Here is a 9,376-nt window from a genome sequence, read left to right as displayed (position 1 = left end):
AGGGTCTGTGTGGGGGCGGGGGGGGGAGCCGGGGGGCACGCGGCCTCGGCTCTTCCGCGGGCTCCAGCCTGCCGTCAGTGCTGCAGATTTGGGACTTGCCACCCCTGCCCCCCGCCGTGTGAGCCGGTTCCCTGAAAATAACCTCTCACTCGCTCTCCCCTGCCTGTGGCTCTGCCTCTTGGGGAACCCTAATATGGACCGAGGGCGGCAATTCAGTTGCACTCCCATCCCAAATTCCCAAATTCCGTTTATTAGCCTCCTGAGTCCACCTGCAGCCTCATGACCCTCGACTGTAAAACCCATGATATTCCCAGATTCTGGAGATTACAGGCCTGGGCGTACGGGTGTCTTTGGGGACCATTATTCTGCGGACGACAGTCTGACCCCTCTTCCAACTGGATTGTTTAGGGGTTTTTTTACTGTTACTTTTTTTTCCGGTCTTTTTAGGGCCACGCCGAGGCATATGGAGGTTCCCAGGCTAGGGGGTCAAATTGGAGCTGAAACTGCCAGCCTAGACCACAGCCACAGCCACGTGGGATCTGAGCTGAGTCTGCAACCTGCACCACAGGTCACGGCAATGCTGGCCAGGGATCGAACCCGCAACCTCGTGGTTCCTAGTCGGATTCATTTCCCTGCACCACGAGGGGAACTCCTTTTCCGGTACATTTCGAGGGGTCTTTCTAGCCTTTAAACAGGAACATCCAAAAAATAAATAAATAAATAAATAAATAAAAAGGAGTTCCCGTCGTGGCGCAGTGGTTAACAAATCCGACTAGGAACCATGAGGTTGCAGGTTCGATCCCTGCCCTTGCTCAGCGGGTTAGGATCCGGCGTTGCTGTGAGCTGTGGTGTAGGTTACAGACGCGGCTCGGATCCCGTGTTGCTGTGGCTCTGGCGTAGGCCGGTGGCTACAGCTCCGATTGGACCCCTAGCCTGGGAACCTCCATATGCCGCAGGAGCAGCCCAAGAAATGGCAAAAAGACCAAAAAATAAATAAATAAACAGGAGCATTTCGTTAGATACTTGATTGCAGCCCCTCTCAGCCTGTAGCTTGCTTTTTAACCCTCTACTAAGGCATTTGCAGAGCGACAGCTGTTTTTAATTTTGCTGGAGTCCAGTGTCTAGATTTTTCCCTTTCGTGGGTTGTGTCTTTGGTGTCACGCCTTCCGAGCCTGGGGTCCTGAGGATTTTCTCCTACCTTCTAAAAATGTTGCAGTTTTACCTTTAAATCTGTGATTGGCTTTGAGTTGCCTCTGACGAGGTGGGGCTTTGCTCAGGGCTTTGTTATTTTTGCCTGCAGATGTGCAAGGCTCCAGCACCATTTTTCGAAATGGCCATTCTCCCGATGAACCGCTTCTGCCTTTTTCCGGAGTCGCTTGGCTGTGATGGTGAGGTCTCCTCTGGGTCCTCCACTCTGCTGCTCTGGGTCCTCCACTCTGCTGCTCTATTCCGCGCGCCGCGTGTTCGTGTTTATGCCGTGACTGGGGCCGCACCGTCTGGTTATTGAAGCCACGTGAAAAGCCGTTCAGGTGGCGTCATTGCCCTTCGGTTTCTGCTGCAAAGTGGTTTGGGCTGTTCTAGTTCCTTGGCCCGTCCACAGAGATTTGGGGACGATCTCGTCTATAGCTGCAGCATATTTTGGTGGCATTTGGATGGAAGTCGTGTTCAGCCGGGCCGTCGGTTTGGGGAGAATTGTTGGGCAGTTTTCGGTGGGGTCGGATACCGTGGCGTGATCCTTTCCCCGTGAGTTTTGCTCAGAGGGTCAAGGTGAAGAATTTCTAGCGTTTTGTCTTTTTGTCACTGATTTTGTTTGGTTGTGTCCATTTTGCTGTTGAGCCCATCTTATGAGTTTTGTATCCTTTTCAGATACTGTGTTAATTCTGAAATGTCCATTTGGTTCTGCTTTCTATTTCCCATTGATTTGCTGAAGCTCTGTATCTTTGCTGAGACTTTCTGCTTTTGTATTTGTTTCAAGTGTGTTTGTAAATGCTTGGCCAAGCATTTTTACCCTGGCTTTAAACTCCTCTTCAGAGAATCCTGACATCTGTTATTTCAGCGTCGGCACCTGCTAAGCATTTTTTCTTGCTCTCTTTGACTTTTTCCTGGCTCTCGGTGCAGCGGAGGGTCTTAGAAGGAGACATGGGGGTGCGTGCGTTTGTCTAAGACTGGGGATCTCCCTCTACCCCTGCCCCTGGGCACGCAGGCCTCAACTCCACGCTGGGGCCACCCTGTTGCTCTGGACCTGGGCAGGGGCGGGCTGAGCCCAGCTCTACCTGGGCCCCGAGGGGGGGTGGGCCACCTTTTCTCAGCCCAGCGACAGTGCTGGTCTTGGCTCCCACCTCACTGGGCCCCAATTGCTTCTGTGCACGTTGGCTGTCGTGGAGCCCTTGCTGCAGACGCGCTGCTGATCTGCGAGGCCTCCCCTGGCCCCCTGAGCTGGAGAGCGGGTTCCCGTCAGGATCTCTGGGTGTTTCCAGGCCACACGTCTTCCAGCCCCTGCGGCTCCAGGAGGCAAACGGGAGACCTGGGGGCTCCCGGCCCCACTGTTCCCGGGTTGGCGGGTCCTCGTTCCACTGCCTCCTCTGCGCCTTCCCCGCTTGCTCTGCCTGTGATGCTTTTGACTCCGCGGAGGAGGAGCAGGCCCTCCGCGGGGACGCGGGGCCCGTGCCCAGCTGGGTGAGCTCTGGCGAGGCCATGGGCAGCGCGGCTGAGGAGGCAGCGGAGGGGTCGGGTCACTGCCCACTTAGCTGTGGGCTGCGTGGTGCCCTCAGACCAGCCACTTACACGCTGGTCCCCAGAGGACAGCTGTCCCCCGGGGCCTGAGTTCTTCTTCTCTGGCTAATGCCGCCCGCTCCCCGCACGGGCTGTGTCCTTCTCGTCACCTGGCCATGTGCTTCCTGTCCCCTCGGGTCCCTCGCGGGCCAGCTGCCGCCCCAGGGGCATTTGCTCTGCTCTTTGCTGCTGCTCCTTGGCTTCCGAGATGCCCGGGTCTGTGTGCCGCCCGATGCCGGGCGGGCGGGGCTGGTGGGTCGTGGAGGTTCTGGGAAGACTGGTGTGAGGCACTTTCGGCACATGGTCCTCCCTCTGACGCGGGGGGACAGCTGACGGCTAGGAGGGCCTGGGCCTGCGGCGCAGAGCCTGGCGGGGGCGGGGGGGCTGCAACGTCACGTTTCCGAGTCCGCAGAACAACCCCCGCCCAGGACACTTGAGAGGAAGAAAGCAGATGTTCCCACGCCCTGGGACGCCGTGGACTCGCGGGGCGGGCCCGCCAGATGCCACTGACCGGCGTCCCTCGCCAGAGCCCCTGTTAAAGAGCGTTTTCGAAGTGCGTTTGCTGGTGTTCGCTCTTTGGAAGGCAGCCAGCAGACCCAGACTTGGGCGCCCCCAGTTTTGGGGGCCGTGCCTGTGGCACGCGCAAGTTCCTGGGCTGGGGGTGGAACCCGCGCCACAGCAGTGACCCAGGCCCTGCCATGACAATGCCCGATCCTTGACCCGCTGAGCCGCGGGAGACCCCCGGCGACAGCCCTGCCATCCCTGTTCTGACACACAAGTGGTGCTGGTCAGCGTGTCGTAAACTGGCTTCTAAACGAGAGGATGACGGGCGCGTGACCCGAGGAGCACGAGCCACGGCCGAGTCCGCCTGCAGGGGTGCGTGGCCTGAGGCGTGGAGTCGGGCGGTGGCCGTGCTCGGGCCGGGCTGTCCCGCACCTGGGATGCTGCGCTGGCACCTGCCGAGCTGCTGGCCCCCCAGCTGCTCTCTGCCGCCCCCCCCCCCCGTGCTCTGCCACCTGTGTGATGGTCTCTTCTGTCCTCACCAAGGGCCACGTGGACCTGCTGGGATGGATGGACGGCCGGACGGCCAGAGTCACCGAGTTCTGAGGCTTCGCGGATACACCGTGGATGCACCGTGGAGACGTTGTGCTGAGGCCGTAAAGGTGGGAGGGACCCCATCTCCCTCGGAGGCCACAGGGGGTGGCCAGTGGCCCTTCCTACCCGGGAGGGTCCTCGGGGGCGAGTCCAAGCTGCCCAGCCCTGCTGCTGCCCAGCCTGAGGCTTAGAGACCCCGACCTTGACCTGGAGGGGGTGGCGTGGCTCGGCCTCCCCAGGACCTCTCTGCGGGGCTCTAAGGATGCGGACAGAGTGAAACGATGGAGCCCGCCTCTGCGTGGGGCAGCGGGGGGTCTGCCTGAGGGAGGGGCCCCGAGAACCTCTGCCCTCATTCGGTCTGTGTTGTTCGCTCGGCCTCCTGGTCGCCGCACGGGCGCTGCTTTCTGTGTCGTCTGCGGGGATCGTGTGTCAGTGCTGCAGCCGGGAAAGGAGGTGCCTACACGGCTGTACAGGCAATAACACCCAGTCCCTTAGCTGTGGCTGGTCCTGTAGGTGCTGAAGGGGCTCAGGTTAGAACATCTGGGCACACGTGCTCCCCGAGGCCACGTCCCTCTTCAGGTTCCGCTTTGTCTCTCGAATTCAGATAAAGCATCCGGCGTTGCTTTAAGAAAGAATTTTGGCAAAATCCAGTATATTACAAAAAACGCACGGTTGTTTGAGGATGAAATCACCTTATAATTAGAGAAAGTTGCTTACACAGAATTAAGTATTAATTGGAAAATGCAGAGGAAAAGCAGCCAGGGCTTAGCCATACGATTGTGCTGGAAATGCTTATCTTTGCAAAAGACGCCCTCTTTGCAAAACCTGCTGCTGTGGAGCAGGACCTCGGGGAGCTGAGGGAAATGCAGGGTGTTTCCCGGACGACGTTGTTAGCCAGAGAGATGAACAGGGGTACGGGTACAGGGGAAGGAAGCTTTTTTTTTTTTTTTCTTTCCTTTCCTTTTCAGCCATGCTCATGGCATATGGAAGTTTGCAGGCTAGGGGTCGAACCCATGCTGCCTTAAGAGATAACACCAGATCCTTAACCGCCAGGCCACAGTGGGAACTCCCAGGAAACTTTAGAGCCACATTAAAAACAGCCCCCCCCCACCCGGCTAGGACATGCACTTCAGCCTGGCTGCCTGTTCCGCCTCCCTGCAGGAGGCAGACAGCGGCTCACACCCCTGGCGGCCTTCGTGGGGGGATTCATACATCCAGAGTGTCAGTCCTGCAGTTGTTGGGTCCAAGAATTAAAACGAGGGCTCCTACATGTCTGGGATTCGGGACTATCTTTAAGGTCCTAAAACAGCTCCGCCTGGAAGTCAGGCCCTTCCTGTCCACGCCGTGGCCCTGACGGCGGCCCGGCCCGAATCTAGGGAGAGGTACCGGACCGTTGCCGTGCCCACGGCTGTGACCAGCGGCCCTGGGTGACAGCTTCTTGGTGAACGAAGACCGTGGCTCGGAGATAAAGCCCAGAGGCCCTGAAGGAGCAGGGCTGAGCCGGGCGGGCTCCGGGCGCCGCACCTCCCGGAGGCTTGCTTGCTCCGTGAGACGGGAGAGGGTTGGCTCGTGACAAAGAAGAGAAAATTGGTGCTACACCCCGTAGTTAATGTGACAACACGCAGCTAATGAGCACTTAATGGCCCCCAGTCTGCTCGTTTTTGTCACCCATTTGAGAATGTCACTTGTTTTATACTTAGCCCTATGGTGTAGGATTAGGCTTCGCGCTAGAGTGAATTAGTCAAGGTTCTTAGAAAATCAGAACAAAAGTACGAGGAAACGTGTGCCGATAGGACGAGACTGAACGTGTACACACTTGTTCAGATAGCGTCCAGTTAAAGGAGGGGCATTTGGGCTGAACTGGCAGTGAAATTTCACATTTGGTTAGACGTTCGCCTGATCGTGGCCACGCGTAGTGTTTAACTTGAAATCGTTCTTGGGGAAAATATCACGGGTCCTGGGCGGGATCGGTGACCGCACTCGGGGCGCAGGAAGGTCACCACGTGCCGCACGGATCAAGGAGCGCCGTCTCAAAGCGGGCGGGTGCCGCCACGCCTTTGTTTATCACACACACGCACAGACACGCACACCCACTCGCCCACACGCACAGACATGCACACCCACTCGCACACCCGCACAGACACGCACACCCACTCGCCCACACGCACAGACATGCACACCCACTCGCACACCCGCACAGACACGCACACCCACTCGCACACCCGCACAGACACGCACACACGCACAGACACGCACACCCACTCGCCCACACGCACAGACATGCACACCCACTCGCCCACACGCACAGACACACACACCCACTCGCACAGACACGCACACCCACTCGCACGCACGCACAGACACGCATACCCACTCGCACACACGCACAGACACAGACACTTTTTTCCTTTTTAACACCCGGTTTTCCTCTTTTCCATCCTGCCAAGCCCGTAGAAATTCTCTCGGCGTTCCCGTCGTGGCGCAGTGGTTAACGAATCCGACTAGGAACCATGGGGTTGCGGGTTCGGTCCCTGCCCTTGCTCAGTGGGTTAACGATCCGGCGTTGCCGTGAGCTGTGGTGTAGGTCGCAGACGCGGCTCGGATCCCGCGTTGCTGTGGCTCTGGCGTAGGCCGGCGGCTACAGCTCCGATTGGACCCCTAGCCTGGGAACCTCCATATGCCGCAGGAGCAGCCCAAGAAATGGCAAAAAGACCAAAAAAAAAAAAAAAGAAAAAAAGAAATTCTCTCTCCTCATTTTCATTTAGGTTAGTGCCGGTGAGGAAGCCGAGATCCAGAAAAGCCGTAGACTCTGTCCGCTCGAAAGCCGGACAAGGGGCTCTGTGATGCTCATGTGCTCGGGGGAGATGGACTTAGGGAAGTTCACTCTGGCGGCTGTTACATTTTGCAGCAAGGAGTGGAAAACACTTTTCTCCTTTGCTGATTTTCTGAAGATGCCACCCCGGCTTTGAAGCAGAGCTGGGTCTGTTTCCGTCAACACTGAAATCAACGGCCCCAGGGCCCGCTCACCAGACTTCATGCTGCACTGTTAGCGAGAACCCGTGTTTCTTGAACGGCGCGGAGCAGATAAAAGCCTCCGTGCTTGGAACGGAAAGAGAGGGTGAAGTACAGTGTTTGTCTTCTGACTCACACATATTCAGAGCCGTAGTCCTGCTCTCTTTTGGGCTGCAGCCGAGCGCCCCGGAAATGTGACAGGGACCTGCAGTTCACAGACCCAACCATAGGTGTCGACACAGTACGCAGCTCCTTAAAACCTCCATGCCTCCCGCTGTCTCATCGGCTCCAGTGGCTGGATTTTTACCATTAGACAGTTTTTCCTTTGCATAAAATGTTCTGTTATTTTGGTACCAGGTAAACACTTTTGGAAGGGATAACATGTTAAGAATTTGCCAGCCATTGTGTCCAAGAGCTAATTAATTTAGAAATGGCTTTCCTGACATGACAGGCTTGGCGAGTCTGAAGGCACAGGAGCAGGGCGATCAGTCTGGAGAAGGGCGAGGGTGCCTGCAGGTGTGCTCTGCTGGGGAAGACCAGGGCTCTGGGCTGCTTGTCTGGGGCTCTCGATGCTGCATCTGCCAGCAGGGCTTCTTCCCGTTAATGACAAAGCCATGCGTTTAACAAGCACACGAACCTGAAACCGTGGAGACTGGGCTTGGGCAGCAAGGAGAGACGGCCAGGACCCTTGCAAGTGTATCATCTCTTTCCATTTGAAATCGAACCCTTGGAAATCTGAATTTCCCAATTTCATTATCTAGGAGCTCTTGGAGGTGAACAGGCCAGATTTATAATTTCATTTTAATAGATCTCGCCGTTAATGTCTGCCCATAAAAGTTGCTTCATTACATGAGTGGCCTGAATGGGGATGCAGGGTGGTTCTGGGGTCTCCAGGTGGCCAGAGGTTCAATGTAAAATTGTTTTGCACAAAGAGCTGCAAGAATCATCCTAGCCTTTCAGTTTGATTTCCTTTGTATTGATTTACACTGGGTACAGCTAATTCCGAGTCTTGGCAACGGCCGGCATGGCCATTCCACTGGAGCTTTGTAGTGGAGGCACCATTAAGAAAGTGGAGGGACAGCCATGCAATTTCCATGGAATGATGGATCGAGGGCTCATTTTATTCTGAGATCAAATTCATGCCAAAAACTTAGCAGGCCAGGCTCCTGCCATCATCTAGGGGTGAGGAGGCTGGCGGCCGGGCGCGAGTAGGGATGCATATGCTCTAAAGCCGTTCCAGAAGCGCACACCACGTAGTTCCGTGGATGAGTGAATGACAGCGAGCAGGTTTGGGTGATTCCTGCCGAAATCGCTGATCTGGTCTATTGCAATTTCAACCAGCAGTGCTTCTGCTTGCACTCTCTTCAGATTTTGATTTGAAATAGTTGAGTGAAAGTGTAAAACCTAATTTTGATCTTAAGAAGAAAGATGCTATTTCCTTAGCCCAGGAGTCCAGGGGGACACAAAGCTGGGGCTCCGGCCTGGCCACTGCCCTGCCTCCCAGGCAGCCACTACTCTCAAAGGAGGAAGGACACTGTAGGGACACTGGGGACTCCAGCCACGCTCACCGCCTCTTTCTTGGCAAACCGTCCCCTTGTGTACGCACGTCGTGGGCAGCTCGCCGCTGAAGGCAGAAAGCCTCGATGTCGTGTGACAAGTGCTCTCTGCGCTGGTCAAAGCCCACAGGAGCCTGCAGGGCTGTTTGGAACGTGACCGTTTTCAACGCTTAGTTCGCAGTGGAGGGACCGACCCCACAGTTTGGTGGCGGTCCGTCTTTGGATGCGTTTCTCTGCAGTCAAATTCCTATCAGGACACAGTGTCAAGGGAGTGAGGGGGGCCCTAGGGGACCCACGGCTGTGCCTGCCCAGGGTCGCTGTGCTGAGCTGGGTGCTCTGAGTTTCCGGGCCAGCTTCTGTGGGGGCGGGGTGTCCTTGTGCACCTGGGACCTGACACCTCAGGGGGCTCGCCCCCTCCAGGCTCGCCAGCGGTGCGTCCTGGGCTGGGCACCCCTCTCTGACGAGATCGGGCGCATTCAGGGTGGTATGGCCGTAGAGTGGGCACCCCTCTCTGGGTACAGCGGGGGTGGAGAGGGGAGAGCACCTGCCTTCTCAGGGGCAGGGGGGCAGGGAGAGCGGGCAGGAGATGAGGAGGGAGGGACCAGGTCCCTGGAGGGGGCAGGGCAGAGCAGGCAGGAGCCGCAGGAGGGACAAGGATCTTGGGGGAGGAGGGGCACCCACGAGGGCAGAACCCAGAGGGGCCTCCTGCCCGGCCTTCCCTTTCGACGCCTTCTCTCAGCACCGTGACCTTGAGAACACCTGCTCAGCTGCTCCTCAGGCACCTCCGTCTGGCCCCACTGCCCGGGGGTTGTGGGCGCCTGCCTGCAGTTCTTTGGCCGCCTCCCCAGCTGTGTCCCCGCAGGGCTGGGGTCTGGGGGCGGGGGTCCCTCACATCCTCTGCGACCGCAGGGGAGGCCCAGGCTCTTGTGCCTCCGTCTCCC

Source organism: Sus scrofa, chromosome 11, assembly GCF_000003025.6.
Source record: "Sus scrofa isolate TJ Tabasco breed Duroc chromosome 11, Sscrofa11.1, whole genome shotgun sequence".
Taxonomy (NCBI): Eukaryota; Metazoa; Chordata; class Mammalia; order Artiodactyla; family Suidae; genus Sus; species Sus scrofa.
This window is presented reverse-complemented; position numbering follows the sequence as displayed.